General features: G+C 36.4%; 1 protein-coding gene and 1 long non-coding RNA gene across 11 annotated transcripts in view; one reads left to right on the top strand and one right to left on the bottom strand.

Moving 5' to 3' along the window:
• LOC138829226 (uncharacterized) overlaps positions 1-17768 on the bottom strand; it is a 53288-nt gene extending 35520 nt beyond the window's left edge. For both annotated transcript variants that reach the window (XR_011372509.1, XR_011372510.1), the window contains exons 1-2: positions 17522-17768; positions 9909-10012 (exon numbers count right to left, since the gene is read on the bottom strand). This is a non-coding gene — a long non-coding RNA (uncharacterized lncRNA). The remainder of the gene's footprint in view (positions 1-9908; positions 10013-17521) is intronic.
• Slc8a1 (solute carrier family 8 member A1) overlaps positions 17200-24790 on the top strand; it is a 359713-nt gene continuing 352122 nt past the window's right edge. For 7 of the 9 annotated variants that reach the window (XM_070025458.1, XM_070025453.1, XM_070025455.1 and 4 more), the window contains exon 1: positions 17200-17282. The gene's annotated coding sequence lies outside the window, so the exon portion shown is untranslated. Of the gene's footprint in view, positions 17283-17553; positions 17625-24790 lie in introns of those variants that run through there. The other 2 variants (XM_070025449.1, XM_070025450.1) reach the window with 2 other exon arrangements.

Raw genomic sequence — 24790 nt, 5'->3', positions numbered from 1 at the left:
CACATTTTCTTAATCCATTCATCCATTTTAGGGTGTTTGGGATATGTTCATAGTTTGACTAGAGTGAATAGTGCTGCAATGAACATAGGTGTACAGATGCCTTCGTTATATATATGTTTACATTCCTTTGCATAAATGCTCGAGAATGCTATCACTAGATCATAGAATAGTTCTATTTTTATTTTTTCAAGAAACCCGTTTTGATTATTACAGTCATTCTCTTAGTTTTCAGCCCCACCAACAGTGTGTAAAGGCTCCTTTCCACCAATACCTTTGCCAGAATTGTTTGTTTTTTTAACGAGTATCATAATGACTGGAGATGCAGTCTCAATGTTGTTTTATTTATTTGTTTGTTTCTTTGTTTGTTTTGCCAGTCCTGGGGTTTGAACTCAAGGTCTAAACAACTGTCCCTGAGCTTATTTTGCTTGAGGATAGCACTCTACCACTTAAGCCACAGCACCACTTCTGGCTTTTTCTGTTTATGTGGTACTGAGGAATTGAACCCAGAGCTTTATGCATGCTAGGCAAACACTCTACCATTAAGCCATATTCTCAGCTCTTCAATGTTGTTTTGATTTCTATTTCCTATGTGGCTAGGGATATTGAGCATTTCCGCCTTTATAGTTCTTTTGGGAAGTGTCTGTTCAGTTCTTTGCCCTTTTGTTAAATTGGGTTGCTGATTCTTTAAGAGTTTAGGATGTTTTTATTTCTGTATACTCTGACTATTAATTCCTTGCTGGATATATAAGTGGCAAAAATTTTTCTCCTAGGTATAAACTATCTTTTCTGCTTAATGGTTATTTTCTTTGTTGTACTGGAGATTTTTAGTTTGTTTCAATACCATTTGTCAATTATTGTTCCTATTTACTGATGTGCTGGTGTTCTATTCAAGAAGTTCCTGACCATGCCAAAATGTCCTAGTGTTTTTCCTATTCATTTCTGTAGTAGTATGTAAGGTTCAGATCTTACAATAAGATCCATTTTGAATTGATATTGTATGCTATCAATTATTACTGATAGTACAATATTGTTGATTAATACTGTATTACTTATTTTCAATTAATAGTCTATTAGTGATAATTCTGTCTTCTGCTTTAAGTTATTTAATTTCCTTGAAGAAGCTATCTTTGATACAATATACATTTAAGGCATTTTTGACAAAAATCAGGTGGCTGCCAGTCACTAGTAGTTCACAAAGGTAATCCTAGCTACTCCCTAGCTACTTAGAGAAGGCTGAACTCTGAGAATCATAGTTCAAAGCCAGCCAGAGCAGGAAAACCCATGGTTTCTTATCTCCAATTAACCACCAAAAAGTCAGAAGTGGAGGTGTGGCTGAAGTCGTAGAACACTAGTCTTGAACCAAAAAAAAGTTTCAGGGCAGCCTCCAGACCCTGAGTTCAAGCTCTAGGACTAGCACAAAAAAAAAAAAAAAATTAGATGACTATAAGGGTATGGATTCATTTCTGGGTGTTCAAATCTTTCATTGATGTGTCTGCTTTTGTGCTAATATCTTGCTGTTCAAGTTACTATGGATTTATAATTTAAGTCCAGTATTGTGATACCTCCAGCATTTCTCATTTTACTCAAAATTTCTTTGGCTATTTAGAGCCTTTTGTACTTCTTTATGAATTTTAGGATTTTTTTCTGTACATTTTTTATTGTAAAAATACTGTACAGAAGGGTTACAGTTACTTGGATTGGTTTTCTTTTTCTGTCACTATGAAGAATGACATTGGGATTTTTATGTTATTACATTAAATTTTTTAGTGATATGGTCATTTTCACCTTAATTCTATCAATCAAGAAGCATGGGAGTGCCTTCCATGATGCATTAATCAACTTATTTCTTCAAGATTTTGTCATTTTCATTCTAGTGGTCTTTCACCTACTTGGCTAAGTTTAGTCCTAATTATAGTTTTCCAAGCTATTATGAATGAAAGCACTCTAATTTTCTTCACAGCCAGTTCACTGTTGCTGTAGAGAAACACTATTGGGTCTTATATATTCATTGTGTTTATTTCTACATTGCTCAAGGTATTGAGCAGATCTTAAAGTTCTGGGTGGAACTTTTATGATCCTTTTAGTATAGGATCATATTGACAAATTGGAACAGTTCAACTTGGTCCTGTCCATTTTTGGATCCCTTTTATTACTTTTTCTTTTCTTATTGCTTTGGCTAGGAATTCCACTATACTGAATAGGAATAGAAGGAGTAGGCACAACTGGCTCATTTCAGGCTTGACTCTTGAAAAAAATACCTTATACTTGTATATACATAAATATATAGGGGCTGGGAAGGTGGCTCAGTGGTAGAGCACTTGCCTTGCATGCTTGAGGCCCTGGGTTCAATTCCTCAGCACCACACAAGAAAAAAGAAAAAAGCCAGAAGTGGCACTGTGACTCAAGTGGTAGAGCGTTAACCTTGAGCTGAAGAGCTGGGGGATAGTTCCCAGGCCCAGAGTTCAGGCCCCACACCCGGATTAAAAAAAAAAAAAAATATATATATATATATATATATATATGTATGTATGTATAGTCTTGTATAAACTATAAAAGAATGAAATTTGCTGATGTCTCTTAGAGAAAATGCAAAGACACCAGAATCTCAATGGGTTCCTATGATAAGCTTGAGTTTTTGGAGCCTAGAAAAAAATTAGACCATTTTGAGATTTCTTTTCTGTTTGAATTAGAAGTTTGAATAATTTCTTTGCAAATTAAAAGATATTATTTCTCAGAACAAGGGACATAAGTTTGAAAAAAGTTGAAAGAAGAGAGTCTGTCTTTTGCAATGGCACAAAAGAACCAAATCAAACTCTGCAAAGAAATCACAAATGAGGTGAATTCATTCAAGGCCATCTCATGGTTACTATTAGCTCAATTAATCCAAATTCTCAATGATGATGTGTTCATGTAACATGTAATACAAGAATATATAATGCATGTAATCAAATAGTTAACACTACGAACACAATGTAAATTAAATATTTCTGTTCTTTATGGCTACTAGAATTATTTTAGAGTTCATCTAAATGCTATCTCTTACAGTACTTTTTTAAATGTTTTGGATAGAATCTAAGATGCACGTGGTTGTATATGCATAGATCATTTTTTAAAATATTTAAAACCTCTACATTCTTTCTAACCTGTAATTACACAGCAGTATACTTCTAGTCGTCTTCCTTCTTGTGATTAGGAATAATTCATCTATCATTTATTTATTCAATTAAATATTGTATACTTATTTGAGTACTTACTGTGTACTCACTGCTAGTGATATGAACACAGATGAATAACATTTCTTGACCATATGAAACTTGAAGCCTATTTGAAAAATAAGCAAAAGGAACGTGTGCCTCATAATAGATTGACTAGTTAACCTTGAAAGTAAGATAGCCTTAGGAGTAAGGCAGGCATTAAGTAATTATTTTTTGAAGTATACTAAGTAAGAACTCAACAAACTTCTTATCTCTGAAAACATCTGATTTTATAGTTATTCTAGTATTCCATCATCATTAATTCTCATAAGTAGGATAATTCATTCTTAAGAATTTTTATAGTGCTATGTACTTCAAATTAAAACATCCTGAATGAAAACTCCTGAACTTCTACCTGAGATTTCCCTTTGTTTTTCCATTTCCCTCTCCTAGTCATTCTAAGCTTTAGTCCAAGTGGACTCAACATGTAGCCTAACAGATTCTGTATCATGTTTCTTCTTCATTATTACTCAAGCTGTTCTGTATTCCTGGAAGTCCTGCATTCCCAATTACCATGAATGCATTTGTGACCTCAGGACTATTGCTTATCCTTTGCTAGTGTCTCTACCTGGCTGAATCCTTTCCCTGCTCCAAGAGTTAGAAATTTCATCCAAAGTGATATGTTCAACCTAGAAAATCTTTCTTTGTCCTTGTGATTAGAAATAGTCCATCTATCATTCATTTATTCAATTGAATACTGTACACTTATTTGAGCACACTTACTGTGTACTCACTGCTAGTGATATAAATACAGATGGACTATATTCCTTGACCAGATGAAACTTGAAGCCTATTTGAAAAGTAAGCAAGTGGTATAAAAAGTGTGTCTCAAAAAACCTCTCATGGTGGGTGGGCTTCAAGAAAGGACAGTTGATCTGAACCTGAAAATTCAGAGAGATAACAAAGAAGAGAGTGTGACTATTACAGGCAGAAAGATATGGGATGGAGGGAACACCCCAATAAGTATGAGTGAAATAGATGTAATCACTGCACAGGTCATCCACAGTGACTGGTGATAAGAGGGCTTTGCTAGAGATGAGATTAATATGTACAGAGGAGACAGCTATCAAAAACTTTTAAGAACTGAATTCAGAATTAATTTTATTTTGAAAAGTTCTAGAAGATTTTTAAATGCTGATAAAGAAATATCAAGATCAGAATTGGTTTTGAATGACACCACCATCTAACCAATTAATTAAGCAAGAAATCTGACCAACTTCACACACATCTAAGTGTCATATATGTCTTGCCTTTGCTGCCTCAATCTTAAGCCAAAATCATCCAAATTAACATCACAATTTTTTTTCCACAAATATACTGGTGTCCTATGAATATGAATCAGGACTCATCATGATCCTGTTTTAAGGTGATGTAATGCTGAAAATGAACAAGAGGTCCTTCTGAGGACTTTATATCTGAGGTAAGGCCTGCATGCTTTGAGCTAATTATTCAAAGAACAAGGAGAAAAATCAGAGTGAACACAGCAAGCCATGGTGTGGGTGTAGATAATTGCAGCACAGGTCATAGGACAGAATTAAGGTTAAAGAATATTGAGAGGCACAAGTGTCAGGTCCTCCAGAATAGAGAGAATAACAAGTCACATAACTGAGTCTGAAGTCCAAAGGGATATAGCAACATTCCAATTTATCTATGCTTCAGTAATCAAGGGGAACAATCTAAACAGAAGAAGAGGAAGTAGGAAATTAATTTTTTTTTAAAAGCTCAGCTTTAAGTCTAATAGTCAGTTGGCAATTTCAGTTGAATCAAAAGATATAAAGACCAAAATCAGACTGCAGTTTTAACAAAGGCTTGGCAGAGTGTATATAGATATGACTATTTCCTTTTTTTTTTTTTTTTTTGTCGGTCAGTGCTGAGGAATCGAACCCAGGGCTTCATGCATGCAAGACAAGCATTCTACCACTGAGCCAACTTCTTTGTTGCTTTGTATGTCCCTTCCCCACAATATAACCCCTGTTTTTACTGTATTGGATGTTGGCATAATTTGGGGAATGGAAGGGGAAAAAATTGTTTAAATAGGGATATAAGTGGACCCATTGCAACAATGAGATGTACGAGACATTTATGTCAAAAAACGAACTTTACAACTTTGGCGGAAGGGGGGGGAGACAGGGAAAGGGAGGGATGGTAAGGGGGAACAAAGGAGGAGGCAACAATGCTTGATAAACAATGCACTCATTACCTTGCTCATGTAATTGTAACCCCTCTGTATGGTATTTTCACAATAAAAAAAACTTATTAATTAAAAAAAAGATATAACTATTTCCAGCCTGCCACACTAGGGTGTAAGAGGGACTCCTGTAGAGACCAGAGACCCACACAGCCACACTAGGGTGTAAGAGGGACTCCTGTAGAGACCAGAGACCCACACAGCATTGGTATGAAGAAGGAGCAGCTTAGTGCACTAGATGTGTGAGGCTTTCACCTAAGAATGCCTCCCACATCTCAGGATTCCATTTCTTTTCTTACACTTCAATGCCTGACCATAGACTAAAAGAAAATTGCTTCAAGGTTCTGCTAGCTACTCTGTTCTGGGATAGAATGTTATCAGTGTTACTAAATATTAATTCATGTATTGATTAAGTATACTTTTAGTATCTAAGCATGTCATCATAGACATCTGAATCAAAATCTCATGAACTACTAAGAAGCTACATGTTAATATTGCCCCTTGATATTTGTATGTAGTTTATGCTCTGATACTTTCTCAATTTTTACTATGTCTTAGATCCTACTCTTCAGGCCTTAATGACTATTTACGTGTAATCCTGACATTGAGTTATCTGTACAAGCAATGTAAAGAAGACTGAGTTGGTACAAAATTAGAAGGTGCTTTTATAGCCATCAATCTCTGGATACATTGCAGCAGTGAGACAGATACGATTCAGTCATTCTGTCAGTCTGTAGGAGAGCAGTCAAACACAATAGCTCCCAGGTTGACAAGAGGGAGACTCCAGAGTTAGAGCAAGAATCCAATGGGCTGTTTGGGATTCTCCATAAAAGTTGATGTTCACTATGGAGACACAAAAAAAAGCCAGTCTGCCTCCACAAGATGCTTGGGATTTTAAACGGCTTGGCCAACTCAGAAACATGTTGGCCATGGCCTATTTTAAACTCATACAGCTTTGCCAAAAAAGAAATATTTCTCATTTGATTAAAAACTTAAATAAATAGATGAGAACTATAGTCTTACAAGGTTAGTGGTCATTTTTCTGTTAAGTGAAAGAGAGATGATAACGGTTATTGCTCAGCTACAAATTTGTACAAATACCAACAGAAACCCCCTTCTTGCCCCCAAATTGCTCTCTTGCTGGTTGAAAAATAACTTCTGACTCGCCATCATCAGACCCAGTAAACTTTAATTCCTTTAACCTGTCATAGAGAGGACCCTCCTTAACATCATCTAGTACTAAGTATCCAATATCTATCATTCAAAATGCTATTCAAAAGACTCAGTCTCAGCACTCAAGAAACTCACGATGGAAGGAGTAACACTGATCAGAATGTGTTGTACCCACAAATGGACATGGTAACTTGAAACCCTCTTGTACAATCATTTGAAAACAAAAAATAGATAATTTTTAATTACAGAAAAGAAACTCACAATCCAATTAAAAACTGAATATATCATAATATAGTTTATAAAAAGAACTTAACAGCACATAATTCAGTTAGATGTTACATAGATAATCTTTGCAGTGGTTTAGAATTTTGAATGGCTAAACAGCACTTTGAAAGGGGAAGAAACTCCAGAGAAAAGTGTACAAAGGATTGTTCATGGAGAACATGCTATATGTGATATAGTCAAAAGTTCATTAAACTTATGATGGTATCATAAACTATGTGATACCATGGTTTGGTTTTAAAAAGATGGATTCATGTTTTAGAAATGTAAACAAAGAGGAAAATGAGCTTATGTAGAAAGAAGAGATTGATATTAAAATATCATAGATCAATAAACATCATCAGATCAAACCCTCTGGTGAGGAAAGAAAAGTCCTGGGAATATTGTTGAGGGAAAAAATAACAGACTCAAGAGATACTTCATATCATCTCAGAGAATTTGGGCAGTTTAAATGCAGAGCGGGTAGAGACTCAGTATGATTGAACTCTTCTGCTTAAGAGACTGAATATGTGGTACTGTTACTGACAAAGAAAGAAATCAGCACAAGAAGTTGTGTGAGTGAAGAGAGCTAATCAATTCTATTTAGGCTATATTTCACTTCAGCTCACTACAGTATATCCAAAAGAAAAGCTAAAATACAGTCAGATATGAAGAAAGAATATTTAGAAAGAAGTCAGTTTTGCTTGCATTGTGAGTAGATATTCAAATGCCTCATTCCGTCAGTACATTAATTCAAATTAAGATGGAAGCGAAGAGGATATACAATGTTCTCTAAATTTTCTCTATTCAATTGACAGAGAAGGTTCACATCAAAAACTAAGGCTGAATTACAGTTCATGCCAATCTTTCCTAAGAAAGAGGCATCCTTATTTATTCAGAGTGTTAAAAAAAAACCAATAATTCTAAAGCTATTGACATTCTGAGAGACAAAAAGCTACCTGAAATTTTCCAAAATAAGAACATGCGTGTGTATTAAATTCTAGCACTTGACTAATCCTTGCCTAGCATTCACTTTTGAGAGCCCATTTGTTATTGCAGCTTGAAATTCTACATATTCCATTTATTTTATGTATTGTTATGTCCATTCAATGTATGACCTAAGTATTAATTGTGTAGCTACTACCTTATGAGCAGAACATAGTACAACATACTAAGATGATCATGAATTCTTTGCACAAAAATCTCAAAATCTCTTGAGATACAAAATAAAATAATGCCAGGAAGTATGGTAAGATTACCTTCAATTTTCAACACTAAGATTCAGAGCAAAATTTTAGAGGATGAAATAATATAGTCAGGACAGTCAGAAGAACAGGATGAAAAAAGAATCATAGGTCTGGGAATCTGAACTGACAGGCATGTACCTGGAAGAATAACTTTCAGAAGTTAATTGTCCGTTGTAAAAATGGGGGCTGATGTGATAATGACCCTTGGTACTTTGTTTCCTCCTGTGATCCCCAGAACAGCTGTGGGGGCTGAACATCTGTGCCTTTTTTGTTCATTTTTAAGCAACCATCTGTCCTTTCACTTCCCTTGTATGGTGGACAAATGCTAAATATAGTCCAAAACAAATTCTTACTTAGGTCAACTTGTATTTTTGTCATTTCATGTGGATTGACAACGACTCCTGATTGTCATCTCTGATTTGATTGTCCAACGCATTTGGAAGCAATATATACAAATTTATCAAAATGCATCAGGTAACAGGAAAAGAATGCTATCAGCTTAGTAAACTAAGGGGAAGCTTCTTGCTTTCAACCTTAAGGGATTGCCCAACTTTCACCTGAGGAGCAGCTGGGCTCAGAGCCATAGAAAATATCACTGTCTTCAGTTTGGAGGCTGGGAGAGATCCAATTTCAGCTCTTGATACTTAAAGCAAGTGGAATTCCTGCTGTTTATGAGACATAATTCTCTAGCTCATGATTTATCTTTAGGATAAATGGAGAAGTTGACACCAAAGAAAGGATAAGTGAGTCAGCTATATCTTTTGGAGAATTCACCGGCTTTCTGGCTTTCTGTGCATTGGTAAATAAATAGTTTTACTTCTCATTTGTAAATGGAAGGAAGATTGAGGAATAGACTTAAATAGTAAAAGTATACCCACTCTGAAGGCTTCAAAATGTGAAAATAAAGGCTTGTTTCAGCTTTTTGAAATGCAAGTCAAGAAAATTTAATTGACTAATACATGCCAGAGGCAATCCTAGGCTCTAAGAGCTGCAGATAAAGAAGACAAGCTTTTTGCCCTTGAGGCTTTCACACCATATTACAGCCCAATATTGGTTATGAAATATGTCTGGCAAGATCAACTTCTGGCACAACAACATTTGAAGCTTCTCTGATTCATTCTCCAGTGAAACTTGTAGAAATTATTTTTTAATAACTAAAGCTTCTGAAAAGTATCCTAGGGGCAGACAGCAAATGAAGAACTATCAATTCATGAAAATCCCTTAAGAAAGGTAAGAGACTTTGGTATTTGACCCAAAAATGCTTCTCTCTTCTTCCCCAGCCCATCAAGGTAGAGCTTCCACTCCAAACTTCCAGTGCAAAGAATCAGGGCTTCTCTTCCTCTATCCTCTTCCTGGAAGGGGTTCATTTTTGGAGGAATGACTAAAACGTCAGTCATTCTGTTTCTATTGTTAGATTCTGAAGCTAAATCCTAGATAAGTATGGGCACGAGTAGATGTTGCACTACCCTGCCCAATCCCCATTCCCTGAGTAGAAAATACTGAGACATTGGGAATTCTTGTCCCAGTTCCTGATGTAAAGATTATTGTATGCCAGAGAAGTCCAGGGGGATAACCTCAGGCTGGAGAACTCTCCTCTCACCAAGTGCTCATTTGCAGGAACAAGATAGCCCCTAACAGAAAATCTCCCAAACCCAGCCCTAGAGCTTTAGGTCAGATATTTTTCCTGATAAGCAATGCTCCCAATTCCCTCCAGAGGAACTCAATAGAAGCAATGGTGAAAGAATATTGAAAGGAATCTCATAATCTAATAAAAATATGGCTTACTCTGTAGGGAAGGTTCTTTACTGGAGAAAAATGGGCAAGACGGCTAACAAGAGGTCCCCTAGGGTCAGGACAAATACCAATCATATGGGAAGCCAAATGGAAATCTGGAATAGAAAAAAATACAATAATTAAGTTAAAAGTCCACTATAAAAGCATAATACTAAACTATTAGCAAACTTGAAAATAGACTGGTAGAAATAATCCAGGCACAAAATGGAGGAATCAAATGAATGAAGAAAAGTTACCAGTGCCTTGGAAAAATATGAGATACCATTAATTGTCCCAACATGTACATGACAGTAGTTACCAGAAAACCCAGAAGAAAATGAAAAGAACAAATATTTGAGGATAAAATGGTTAAAACTTCTCAAATTTATTGCCACATGGTAAACTGAATATATTGCAGAGAAAAGAGACCATCATATACACAATCATATAAAACGCCAAAAGTAGTAAATAATAATTCAAACTATAGTCTTTAGAACACTTTTTTGTAATATGTATGGATCCACTTTTCCCAGGACAATTTCAGCTGAAGCAGTTTCTCTTGTTTATGAGATTTTGTAGTTAATTTGAATTTTGGCTATTGTTTGGAAAAGATGGGCTGTCTGTATAGAGATAAAGTTTAGTTTTATTTTGTAGGAGAAATACTACTGTTCTTGCCTTACACTGTGTATATACATGTGATGATATTAATGCTAAACTATAAAAATCAAGAACTGAAATATGACCCTTTTTTCCAGGGAAAAAAAATTTCCAAAAGACAAAGGTGTAGCTAAGTTTTGAAAATGGCAAAAAGAAAAGAAAGCATCACTTCTAAGGGAATGTAATAAGGTTAGCAACTGATTTCCCAGTAAAAACAATAGAGGCTATATTGCTGGGGGGGGGGGGGGTCAGAAGCAAAGTGGCTAAAGATAAAACTGCCAAGTACAATCCTATATTTTTTAAAGAAGATAAAAGCAGAGATCTTCTGGATAAGCAAAAGCCAAAAAAATTGTACAAGACTTACAAGAAATGTTAAAAAGGAATTTTTTAGGCTGAAAGTGAATAATGCAGACACACAAACCAAAAAAATAAAAATAAAAAATAAAAGCACAGGTGAAAGTATGTAATTATAAAAAAAATCCACTGTAAATCCTTATTTTCAGTCTTGACTAAGTTCAAAAGCAATTATAGCCAGGTGCTGGTGCCTCACACCTGTAATCCTAGCTACTCAGGAGGCTGAGATCTGAGGATTACAGTTCAAAGCCAGCCGGAACAGGGAAGTCCATGAGACTCTCATCTCCAATAAAACACTCAGAAAAGGGGAAGTGGCACTGTGGCTCAAGTGGTAGAGCACTAACCTTGAGTTGAAGAGCCGAGGAACAGCACCCAGGCCTAGAGTTCAAGCCCCACAACCAAAAAAAAAAAAGCAATTATATATAATTTCAGGCACATAAAATATATATCTTATGTACATTTATATAACAAATATATTATATAAATATAATAATATATATTTATAAATAGATAGAAATATATTTATGTATATTTATAAAGAGAAGTTTATTTATATTTATAAATTTTTATATATAAATATGTTTATATTTATATATAGTATATGTATATATAACATATTTATATGTATGTATACTGTGGAGCCTATAACAAATATACATATAACATATATATGTATGTATATGCCATAATAAATGTAATTTGCCCATAATATATTAAGATATTTGCTGATAACTATACCAAGGAATTAATGAAAACAAGGCTATAACGGGAAAAGAAAATGAAGAGAAAAATAATTTTAACAACATATGTTTTGGTTTTTCTCTTTCTTTTTTTGGGGGGGCAGGCCTGGGCGTTGTCCCTCAGCTCTTCAACTCAAGGCTAGCACTCTACCACTTGAGCCACAATGCCACTTCTGGCTCTTTTTTCTGCTTTTGTGGTGCTGAGGAATCGAACCCAGGGCCTCAGGCATGCAAGGCAAATGCTCTACCATTGAGCCAACTTCCCAGCCCTATGTTTTGGTTTTTAAACATTAACTTGTGTTATATGTAAATTCAAAAAGGTAAAAAGTGAATAAACTTAGTTTAAGTCTGAGGCTGATTTTGTTAAGACATCCATTGGAAGTTCTATAACCATTGTAGAATTAAAATTATAACTATTAAATTTAACCATTCAAATTAACTCAAAATAGAGTGGAAAAAAAAAACACTACAGAAATTAGCATGCAAGAGTAAAAAGTACTTACTTAAAGCAAAAAAAGAAGTGAAGAGAAAAAAATAATTTAAAAGACATCAAAGCAAAACTATAAAATAAAATGAAAGATAGAGATCTATCAAAAACATTAAATGCCATAAATGTCCACCAAAGTCTCAGATGATAAACAGTCATCAGCTTGTGTTACAATTGGTAAGAAGTAGACTCTTTAGGAGGTGAACCTAGGGGAAGGAAGTAAGATCATTGGGCATTTGTCCTTGAATGAACTACTGGCACCCTGCCATGTCCTCCCTCCTGGCTACTATTAAGTGAGCAGCTTTGCTCTCCTGCTGGCTTCTCTTTGTCATGATATTCTGCTTCAATTACAGGCCTCAAAACAGGTGACCCAACTGAAAATGAACTGAAGCCTCAGAAACAAGAAACAAAATAAAAGAAATTGTTGATCTCAAGTATTTTGGCATAGGGTAAGAAAGCCCACTCATACAGAGAATTACAGAATCCAATCAAAAGGCAGAGACTGTCCAACTGGATACAGAAAAAGAAAAAACTGATCCAATATGTTGTTTATACAAGATACACTTTAAAGACAAAGGAGACTGAAAGCAAAATGATGAGACGGATATATCTTGAAAGAAATAACCACAGGAAAGCTAGAGTGGCTGTTCATGTAGATGACAGATTCTCAAACAGAAAATGTTGCTACAGATGAAGGACAATTGATAATTATAAAGAGACAACTCATTGTGAAGATATCAGAAATATAAGTGAATTGGTTAAGTGCTTATCTAGAATAGCCGAGAAAATCAAATTACAAGATTTAAAAATTAAGGACAAGGTAATTTCTGATGTTATAAAAAGTAAAAAACAGTAAGCATTAACATTTCGTGGCTGCTCTAGAGTTTTATATATACATACATATACATATAATCAAAATCAAGCTTAGGTCTTTTGTATGGTCCCAATTTATAATCTCAGAATCTTAGAGGATGATGCAGGAAAATTATAAGGCAAGCCTGGGCTACATACCATATGGCCCTGTCTCTCAATTTTTTTTTCTGGGATTCTCAGATATAAAATAACCTTGATGTACAGTGATACATAGTTTTCTTTCCTCCTTTTTCTTTTTCTATAGTCTTATTGTTATGTGCATGTGTGTGTGTGTGTGTGTGTGTGTGTGTGTGTATGTGTGTGTGTGTGAATGGTTCAAGTAAAAAAATAGATTGTTACTTACAGAAATAAAAAGGATACTTTCAAGATAGTAAGGGGAAATACATACCCCCAAATAGAAGGAAATAAATAGCTGGTCATTGGTGTCTAACACCTATAATCCTAGCTACTCCGAAGGATGAGATATTGAGGACCTCAGTTCAAAACCAGCCTGGACAGGAAAGTCTGTGAGACTAATCTTCAATAAACAAACAAAAAAGCCAGAAGCAGAACTGTGGCCAAGTGGTAGAGTGCTAGTCTTAAAGAACAGAAGAAAAAAAAACCTTGGGGACAGCACCAGGCCCTGGGTTCAAGCCCCAGGACAGACGAAGGAAGGAAGGAAGGAAGGAAGGAAGGAAGGAAGGAAGGAAGGAAGGAAGGAAGGAAGAAGGGAGGGAGGGAAGAAAGGAGGGAAGAAGGGAAGGGAGGGAGGGAAGGAAGGAGGGAAGGAAGGAAGGAAGGAAGGAAGGAAGGAAGGAAGGAAGGAAGGAAGGAAGGAAGAAGGGAGGGAGGGAAGCAGGGAAGGAAGGAGGGAAGAAGGGAAGGGAGGGAGGGAAGGGAGGGAGGGAAGGAAGGAAGGAAGGAAGGAAGGAAGGAAGGAAGGAAGGAAGGAAGGAAGAAGGGAGGGAGGGAGGCAGGGAAGGAAGGAGGGAAGAAGGGAAGGGAGAGAGGGAAGGAAGGAAGGAAGGAAGGTATGTGCTTTGGAGTAACTAATGGTAAAATTAGTGAAGACTGAAGGAAATACTGAGTTGAATCTAAAGAGACGGAGGATATGTGTTGAAAATGAATATACTTTTGAGAAAAGATGCAGACAGCCCATTGAAAGACCAGCCTGTGTAAAGTGCTCTGTGGGAAATTGCCTGTCCACTTAAATGTCCTCTATTCTTTCCCATATGAATGTCCATATATGAAAATATACTGAATCATGACTGCCACAAGACTCACAGAAAACCATTTGACTTCTTGCTCTGGAAACATGATTAGATTTTTCTTTTATCGTCTTTATCAGAAGACCTTTTCTTGTATGTGAACCCCACCATGTCCTCCCGAGTAGGGAAAGATCAGGGCTCAAACGCGTCCCTGAGCCTCCCTTTCCCTAGAGTACTGCCCCTCTGACTTGAAGCAGCAAACTGGCAGAAATCCACAGCAGACCTCACTCTCCAAGAGCATGCAATTCAATTTGGCAAACCCAAAATGGCAAACATAATTTGGAATATACAATCACCCCATACCTCGGATGTTCCTAACATCACAGCAGAATTCTCAAGAGGTTTGAAATCCAGCCAGTCAAAGTAAATGTCTGCAAATTCTTCTCTGGACAGAAAGCAGGCTCCTAAGCTTGGTTATATTTAGCTGCAGAGTCACTGTGGGTCCTATGTATCAACCACCTCATATTTTAAATACTCAACACCTTACACTGTGAAAGGAACCTTCACATCCATCCCAGGGAACCTCGTGGAGGTAGGCAGGCACAGGAGAAAGATTATTATAAGGTTTATTAGAGGAGCCATATTTTCCTGGGAGAAGGAGCACATGGCATCTGTCCCTATCCAGGTGTGGGGGGGGCGGGGTCTAGGGGCAGGAGGTGAGGTAGGCGGGAGCTCAGGAGGGTCTGGGTGGATAGAGGGAGGGGCCAGCTGTATGGAGCGAACTCCAGGGCAGGGAGGAGCTCAGGTCTGGGTGGAGCTGAAGACCAAAGGTGTGCATAATGCTTACACCCTGAAAAAATAATTACTTCCTACACTGTAGGAAGATAGATGACATACATTATTTCATAGGATAAGTCTATACCGAGGAGATCAAGGATTCTCTTACGCTAACCTTGTGACATGATTCAGGTCATCGGGCTAGGACAAGAGCAGGCCCTGACTTAGAGTCCTGAATTCAAATCTAGGATAATGTCTTTGTAGTCATATGGTTCTGTTTTGTTAATTCCAGCGGGGCGGTTCAGCTACTCAGTGACACTGGGAAGATTTGAAGTTCTTTTTGTTCCTCTGCTCCATCTGCTTTACCTTATAGGCCTCCGTCCTTATGTTTGTCCCCTTCTGCCACAATCTTAGGCTCTAGATTTGCTCTCTGGGAAGCAAATAGGTAGAAGGGTGCAGGAAGAAGAGAGGCGAAGTGTGAGTGTGTTCCCTTTTAAATAGATAAATAAGAGCTTTTTCTTACCTATCTCAACCAGGGGACCTCCCACTGATACCTACTTGACCAGAACTCTTACTTGATCATTCCTAGCTGGAAGGGATAATTCAAATAAATAATGTTTTAGACTTAAAAAAATTAGAAAAAGACAAAGGACGAAGTGGGATTAGAGGTGATAAGATGTCAATAAGTGACCACATGTCAAGCATGAGCTTTCTAGGTGGGCTTTATAAATAGCATATTTTAATTTGCATTAGGGAGAAATTACTGTCCTATAGAATAGCTCTGGGGTAGGAGCTAGGAGGTCAGAATATCAGAATATATTGAATTGAAAAGAAATCTACCATCTTGCCCTTGCTCTGACCTTGATGCTTTTCAACCAAAATCACTCCATTCTCAAATTTGCCAATAATACATCTGTTTTGTACTTACTTTCTCTTTGCCTTATTCATCTTTTTCTCTCCTTTTAAGTTTTAACAGAAATTTTTGAACAAAGCCCAAATAAAGTGAATAATACAATGAGGAGCCCAGATACCTATCAGTCACCTGCAAAGATGATGGTTTTGCAATCTTGCTTCCTTCCTCTCCTCCTCCCTTTTTCCTCTGAACTATTTTAAGCACATTCATTTCACTTTGAATCCATTATGATAAATTACGCCTGTAGGTCTGCACCTGAAGGTGTTTTAGCATGAGTTAAAAATGTTTGATCAATGAAAAATCATTATTGACAAAATCCTTTTACTCTTTTTCTCCATATATTTTACCTAAGATATTCACCCCCAAAAAAGGAGAAAAAATAAGATGAGCTTTAAAAACATGAAACAAGAATTGCAAAAGTACTGATAAAGATAGGCATCTCAGAATCTTCCTCTACTATGCAGGGCCAGATTTATTTACTGCTTAAGAATTATTACGTTATAGCTATGTGTCATTTAAACTATTATCCCTGACAAATGTAACAATTAGCATTCTACTGAGATTTATACTCATTAATATGAAAAAAAAAAACTTTTCTAACTTTCAAAGCATGGTAGATAGTGGCTGGAAGGGGCTGCCTGAATGACAAACTGTTTAACATATAATGTGTCTCTTCTGTCCTGAAGATTTTGATTGCTTTCACCTTCTACTACTTTTTCCCTTTAACAAAGGTAATTCTGAGGGTTTCCAGCTATTCCAACCATTAAATTAACCTATGCTGTATGTATTTATTCATCCACATTCAGTGTAATCCATTCATTTCAGCCACTTGTTTATATGTTTATTACTAGTTTCTGTAACCATTCTGTAACCATTCACTGTTCAGGCTCTTAGCAACATCTTATTAACTAACAGTTTTAAGGATGATGTGTGTTAAAAAATCAAAGTAATGTCTCTGTTTTCATAAAACTAAAACAAATCAATGCCTTGCAAGCTCTATGTGAGAATCAGGTTTTAATCTGGAGAGTAGAACCATCAGTCTCAAAAAGCATACTTGTAGAAACGTGTAGTGACAGGATCATGGGGTGGGACAGGAGCCAGGCTGGAACGATCTCTAAATGTGTATTTTTATCATCCATGTGTTGGATGAAGCCGAGCGCTGCCAGATAGCTTCTTTTCCACAGCTTGGAGTTACTGTTGGGAACAGATCCATGTATGGAAGCGAACGCCGAAAGGCAGAGATAAGCTGAGAGCCAGCTATGCAAACCATGTTTAGAGACACTTAAAGGACAAGCATCCCAAGTCTTTTCTTTCTGGTAAAGCTGGAGAAACCATCACACTGGACGTTTTTTTTTTCAATTCAGCTCATGCAGACTGAGTGGCTAAGGACTGCCTGAGGTAGGTACAGGGTTTTGGTGATTAAACTTACCTAAAGAATCATTTGCCAATATTCCCTCCCAAGCCTTTCAGGGAAGGTGCCAGATCCTATTTTGAAAGGAAAAGAAAGATTTGTGTTGGGGCTGGCAACAAAGACATAACTAACAGCTCTGCCTTCAGAAGACGGGGCAGCTTGACCATGGAGAGAGAGTGACAATACAGATTTGCTGCCAAATAAAATCTTGTCCTGGGTCACTTACCATACAGATTTCTCTGGATATGAATCTTCCTTGATACTGCCACCTCCTTCTGGAACAGACCACAGCTTCCCACGCGTCCCGATGCCGTGTATTTTAGGCTGGGGTAGGTGGGATTTATTGTTTCCTTGCGTAGTTTTCCAAAACCTGCACAAACTCACATGGTGGCTAGTTCTTCCTTAGATATAGGAAGAGCTGCTTGCAAACAGCATTATTATTTTTGGCAGCTGTAGTCATTTTTTGCAATGTATCTCAGCATTTGGGAGGTTGATTACATCCTGTTCAAAGATTTGTGGGTTGTTTTCACAAACATAGGATCTTGCGTAAGTGGAAGCTGTTGGAAGGAACTGTAATGCCCTGGGTGTTGTCTGTACCTTGAACATTTCTTTCTTCTTTCATCTTGTTAATGCTGCAAGTTTAGAAACATTGTCATCAGTGATGTTTTGGGAATAGTAGTTTGTGGAAAGGTAGCAAGTGCTATGTGTATCAAAAGTATGGCTATAAAATCAAGAATAATAAATATCAGTTTCAGCATAACTGTACTATATTTTCTGGAATATGGGCCAGCTCTGCTAAGTTATATCCATTTAACTTTGAAGTGCTATTCCAGATATTTACCACATTGTAGCAACTCTATTAAAATTGTGAATGAAATCTGTGCACATGCACCAAATGTACACAGATGTCTAGGGAAAAGAAGTCAAGTCACGGCTCTAAAATACCTTTGTTTCCAAGATGAAATTAGAGTGATACTCAATATGAAATTAAGATGATGCTCACACAGAATCATGAAATTTAAACTCAGTCTTTATCTTATTGTGTGTATAATCAAACTTGAGATGTGAACCAACTCCTCACTTAGTTTAATTTTCAATATTAGGATAGAGTATAAAAAAGAAAAATAAGAAAAAAAGATTAAATATGAGGTCTCTTTCTCAACAACAAACATAACAGGGAAAATGATTAATAAACAAGCATAATAAAAGAATAAAAGTTGTTTTCATACTGACCAAAGAGCTGTTCTCTGGATAAATTAGATACCTGGGAAAGGCTTTAGAGATACAGAGGAGATAATTATTTTGTGGCAAAATATAATAGCCCCATTACATTAAAATAGTAGCAGAGAAAGAAAAAATGAGGTTTTGTTAAAAAAATTACAATGTCTTTATTAAAATAATTGTAACACTAAAGGATGGTTTTTTCATTAATTTTTTTATTTTCCATAGTTATCTACATTTACCACACATTAAATTTACAATACATTTAAACTCATTCACTCTATATTATTTGACTCTACTGAAAAAAGTGTTAATATGCTGTATCTGGGCAAGAGATAGAGACAGAGACAGACAAGGAGAGAAAGAAATAAGCTATGCCTCTTAAAAAAAAAAAAACTAACAGAGACTAGCTGTCATAACTTTAGCTAAAATGGAGCAGGCCTACAAAAGGGTGGTTTGAAAATACTTAATTAAACAGTACATAGCAGCCGGCTTCCCGAATAGAACAGCACAGCGGGAGCCTTTGTAATTTTCAGTATGTAAAAGGTTCATATTTGTGAACAGATGCAATGCATACATGTCACTGTCTACTGTTTTCTCATTTGCTGCTGCCAAGTTATGTTTCAAATGTGCATTCCTCAAGAGAAATGTCTGCTCTGATGTTTTTTTTCCTTTAGCAAACAAATTTGAGAAGCAGAATATAATTAACACAAAAATGACTTGCTGCCATTTTTATTTATTCTATGTTAACATTTACTGGAGAAAATGAATAATAGTCACTCAAACTACTTATCCTCTTGACTCATGACATCTTAAACATTCAGTGATGACTTATCCATGTAGAAAGTCTTGAAATCATACTTGAGAGAAGAATTGAAAATGTTGGCAGTTTCATGTGGGGGAAAAAAAACAAAAGGAGATTCTGATGCTATAGTTGACTGAGGCATGAAGCTAATTCATAGAAGAGAGAAGATGATTTTTCTCCAGATAGCAGGAAGCACAGTTTTGAAGTTTCTATACACACTTCACATGCAAACTGGATAGTGTATGGGCCTGGTCCATGTACACTCATGGAGGGGAATCATGGGGTACAATATTTCTGATGGTTGAGAGGGCTTATATGGAAGGAAGAATAAGTATTTCCTTTTCTGGAAGCATGGAAAAATGGATCCATAGGAAGTTCAGTATATTTTAAAGAAAAATATATCATGGGTTATTCTTTTAAAGAAAAACAAAGAAAATGAGAAAAGGGTAGTATTAGCCAAGAAAGCTTCTAACTCCTTTGTACAACTCCTTAATCATGATTTTTAAAAAATCCTTTGCTCAGGTGATTAAAGACTATAAGATATTGAATGATTCACACAGAGCACAAAGATTTCAAGAACATTTAAAAATTATAAATAGCATGAGTCCAGTAAGGAAGTTGAGGACCACAGAGACTCTGTTTCCTCAAGTTCAATCAAAGAAAGGTAGGAAGGTTCTTAGAATCAAGACAATCTGATAATATGACCAGATATAGTGGGTTCAAGTAACATCTATCCCTTTCTCTCATTTTCTTAATTTTAAAGTTAAGCATTTTCAAGTCTCATAATGAGGTATTAAAAGAAAATTACCTATTAGAGAAATGTTAAAGATTCTTTTTAAAGTATATAAAGTAATAGAAAAAATAAGTTCGGATAACACTTAGTATTGCTGATTTGAAAATAACCTTTCTTTTGTGATTGACTTCTTTGCCTGAAATGAACCGCTGTTCTCAGGCATAAGATCCTGAGTTCAGTCTCCAATAGGAGAAGGAAGAGAGAAACTAAAAGGAGATAGATGATTCAGAAGAAATGCACAGAGAAAGACAGAGCAGGAAAGGGAAAGTGGTAGCTAGTCTAATTTATTTAAAAGAGGAAGTTAAAAAGACACACAGCTGAAATTTTAAAAAAGAGAGAGAGAAAGAAAACAGCATGGTAGTTCATACCTGTTATTTCACACTAAGAAGAGTGACACAGGAAGATGAACACTGTTACAGTCCTTGAGCTGGCTAAATATTTTTTTAATGTATTTTTCTTTTAAAGCTGATTTCTGGCTACTGATGTAATCTCCACTGACAGGAAGTTCCTATTTAAAAGTTTTAGCAAAATATAAAAGTTTATTATACAAATGATTTATAGGGATATTTGTTAACTTTTATACTCTTTAGCCTGAATCCTATACTAGCCATAATTATTAAAAAGTATAAATATACATCCATGACATTATGGTTCTTAGCTAGCTGTGAAAATTTTATAGTATTTTTATCAAAACACAGAACAACCATCTTGAAAGGACTTATTAATTTTAGTATCACTAAATTTCCAAAAGAACAGGCTATTTTTTTCTTTTAAAAAGTGCTTTTGTGCCTTTAACATTTAACCATGCTAGACTCAAGATCTTTGGGGAGATAGTGTATAATTTTATGCAGAAAATACATTAATTTATTTTATATCAAAACATATGACTGAAAACCTAACTCTAGCCATTTAACTTTGTATGCTACTGAAAAAGAACTAAGCATTTGATATAGTGTTTCTGAATATAAATGACATAAGAAAAAAATTAACCGTTCTTTATGAACTTAATGTTTCCAAATTTTTGGTGGATATTTTTTCAGAGATGAAAATTAAGTTCTTCTATTGTGACTATATTCCATTCTTACTCTCTCTGTCATATTAATTATGTTTGAGTAAATGTATATTGAAATTCTTTAACACCCTTTCCACTAATCTTCAATGTCATATAGCAATGAGGATTTGGATTAACATGAGAAAAGGAGATAAGAATCATTTAAGTGAAAACTAGTGTTGTATTTTCACAGGTTAAATTCTATTTAAATTCTAATCCCTAAAACTAAAATGAAGAATAAGAAGCCCACCTGACATTCAGTAACATCTTAAATTATGCTTATGAACAGAGGAATTTAATGCACAATTTTCATCAACATTGTGAGTCATGCATTTCTTTTTACAATTTTTTGTTGTTGTTGTTGGTTGTGGGGCTTGAACTCTGGGCCTGGGCAATGTCCCTGAGCTCTTCAGCTCAAGCTGAGTGCTCTACCACTTGAGCCACAGGGCCACTTCTGGTTTTCTGATTGGTTTATTGGAGATAAGAGCCTCATGGGCTTTCCTGCCCAGGCTGGCTTTCAACTCGGCCTCCTGAGTAGCTAGCATTACAGGCATGAGCCACTTGGTGCCCAGCTTATTTTACAAACCTTTTTTTTTAGCTAAAACATTGAAAATTATAAAGAAACTTCTCTACTTTCTCTTATAAGCAAAGTTTATTTCTCTTCTCCTCACATTTTCTCATGTAAATGCAAGGAATAAAGGTCATACTTGTCTTCCAACATTCGATTTTTACTTCAGCATATATTTAAGATCTCTTGTTATATCATTTCCCCACAGATGATTTGGCTACCATTAATTTCAATATGTTTTTGCCTTTACAAAGTAAATGTCTACTGTGAAAGAGGAAAGGGCAAACAATAAGACTAGAGTCTTACTGACCATGTCCTTGCTGTACAGAGCATTTGTCAACTCTTCTATTTGCTGAGTCCCTGGAATTTTATTCAGGAAATTCTTACTTATACTGTTATAAGGCGTGAAAACAGAGAAGCCACATTTTGGGAGGTCAAATCTTGGAGTCTTTATTAAAAGGCCAGACATTGCATGGTGCACTCCTGTCTCAAAGACCAGCGGCCAGCAAATAAACTTAACAGTGTTAGGAAACTGTGCTATGAAGGCCAGAAAGAAAAGTAAGAACAAAAACACTACCAACAAACCAATTCACCTCCATGGAGAGCTGAATTGGGCACGTCATAGTGACCAGAGAAGAGCTAGGACAAAGGAGACAGGACAGGAACACAGAGACATGTGGCATGGCATAATGGCATTTGAGCTGGTCAGGGCCTTTATAAATAGGGTCAGGTCTGGGGACAGGGTTACAGGAAACTCCTGGTCCCAGGCACTGGACTGACAGGATTAGTAACCTATCAGCCAATTGCCCAGAGTCTCCGGGATTAAGGCACGCCCATCACCTGGGGGAGGGAGCTTTACTTTCCACCAGCATGAAGACAAGATGTCAGACCCTACCATCCACCATGTGGCCAAGATGGTGCCAGCCAGAACTCCCTATTTCAATACCAATCGTTCTAGTGGTTCCCTTGCTCTTTCCTGTAGTAGTTTCAAGGTTTTAAGTCTTTGGTCTATTTTGTTTTGATATTAGTACAGTGAGAGACAGGGGTCTAACTTCAATCTTTTTCATTTGGAAATCAAGTTCTCTTAGTAACGTGTTGAAAAAACTCTCCTTTCTCCTTTGTTGAATATGAGTTGGCTATAGGAGCAAAGGTTTTCTTTTGGATTCTGTACTCTCCTCCATTTGTAAATGATTTAATAATTAACAGTTTAACAAATGAGTATCAGGAAGCTGAAAGAGGCCTTGAATGGAGGTTAATGGAAAGAGACAATGAATGGAAAAGGGCCAGTTGGTGAGTGTGATTATAACATTCAATGTGCATATGTGAGAAAAGGAAGTGCGAGTCAATGTGGTTGGTGGAGAAATGAATAGGTGGGGAGGAGAGGGAGAATGATGGAAGGGTGACAGATCAAGTTGTACTCTACACATATTTGGACATGTTAAATTGTAATCCTCTTGTACAACCATTTGTAGCTTGAAAACAATTTTTAAGTTAGAGACAAAAACAGAAAACAATCTCCTTTCAGTTTCCATATGCCTATAGACCTTGTCAATGTCACTTCTTACAGTATTATCAAGACCATGTTAAATCAGATATAAAATAATATACATTCCTGAGAAACTCCAAGCATTGTGAGAAAACTTTAAAAACATATTTGATTGAACAATGCAAACCTCAAGTTACATTATAAAATAACTAAAGCAGCATGTGTGTGCCTAACTTAGGGTCATGTGACCTAGAGCCACGATAAGGGTTTCACCTCCTTAGGTCATACAGATGACATAGATAAATAAATAAAATAATGCATGCATGACCCCAGAGCTCCTTTATCCTCCTTTTATAATCTTTTTGAATATAGTTAAAATAAGATATGTCCAAGTTAGTGAATAAAGTGATCCATTTTTCAAGGGAATATAGAATAAATGTGCATTCCATAACTGGAGAACCAGATGTCCAAAAATTCAGCAAGCTAAAGAATAGTGCATAAAAGCAATATCCACCTCAAATACATAGGGGGCGCACTAACATATGACTAACTCTAAGAAATTCTGTAGAAAAGTAATCTAGGTATGACCTTGTTATGTCAAATGATGATTTAAGAGTCCAGACAAGGGGTAGCTGATTCACTGTGCACCTAATCTCATAGCACTCATGTCAGACATCAATCATGTCATCTTTCCTGACCCAGCCTAGATGAGTCACAGAATTGGTCCCAGGCAGCCACCAACTGACCAGAATTAATACATTGGATGAAATGTAGCTGCCATTCAATCATGGAAGATTTTCTAAGAAGGACAAACTGGAAATTAATCCTCTGTAAGAGAATTGATTCGACTACAGACATACAGTTGTAATGTGTAGGACAAGCTCTCTAATGGATCTATATGAAGAGTGGAAGATTGTGGAGCTTACAGGGTACCTCTTTAAGCTTCAGTGACTTCTATAGTCCATCTTTAACATTCCATATGCATGCATATCTGTTCTAAAAGAACAAGAAAGTCTTTAAAGACTGTTTATGGGAAGTTGCTAATTTCACAAATCAATCTCTTTTGTGTGCCATTTAAGATAGGTTTGTATATCTGTTGGGCAGCATTTGTGTGTGTGGGTGTATGTGTGTGTGGGGGGATGATTTGTCAGTCATGTGGCCTAAATTCTGGGCCTGGGCATTGTCCCTCAGCTCTTCAGCTCAAGACTAGTGCTCTACCATTTGAGCCCCGGCGTTACTTCTGGCTTTTTTCTGTTTATGTGGTGCTGAGGAATCAAACCCAGGGCCTCATGCATGCAAGGCAAGCACTCTACCACTGAGCCACCTTCCCAGCCTAGTTGTGTGTATTTTTAGTGTGTTCCCAGGCCACCTAGAACTCTGCCAATGGAATTATATCATTCTCACACTATACCAAGTTCAGTAATTACATGGTGCTACATTGACTACCAGGAGACAGAGTCCTAAGGGGCATGTCCATAGAGTCCACTTGGCAGAGAATCAGATGAATAGACAGTGGCAAGGTAGTTTGATGAGAACTATGTAAAGAAGACAAGGTGAGAAACCAGTGAAGT

Source organism: Dipodomys merriami, unplaced genomic scaffold, assembly GCF_024711535.1.
Source record: "Dipodomys merriami isolate MVZ:Mamm:240054 unplaced genomic scaffold, mDipMer1.0.p SCAF_17, whole genome shotgun sequence".
Lineage (NCBI taxonomy): Eukaryota > Metazoa > Chordata > Mammalia > Rodentia > Heteromyidae > Dipodomys > Dipodomys merriami.
The sequence above is the reverse complement of the archived record's forward strand: the minus strand, read 5'-3'. Positions and strand labels throughout refer to the sequence as shown.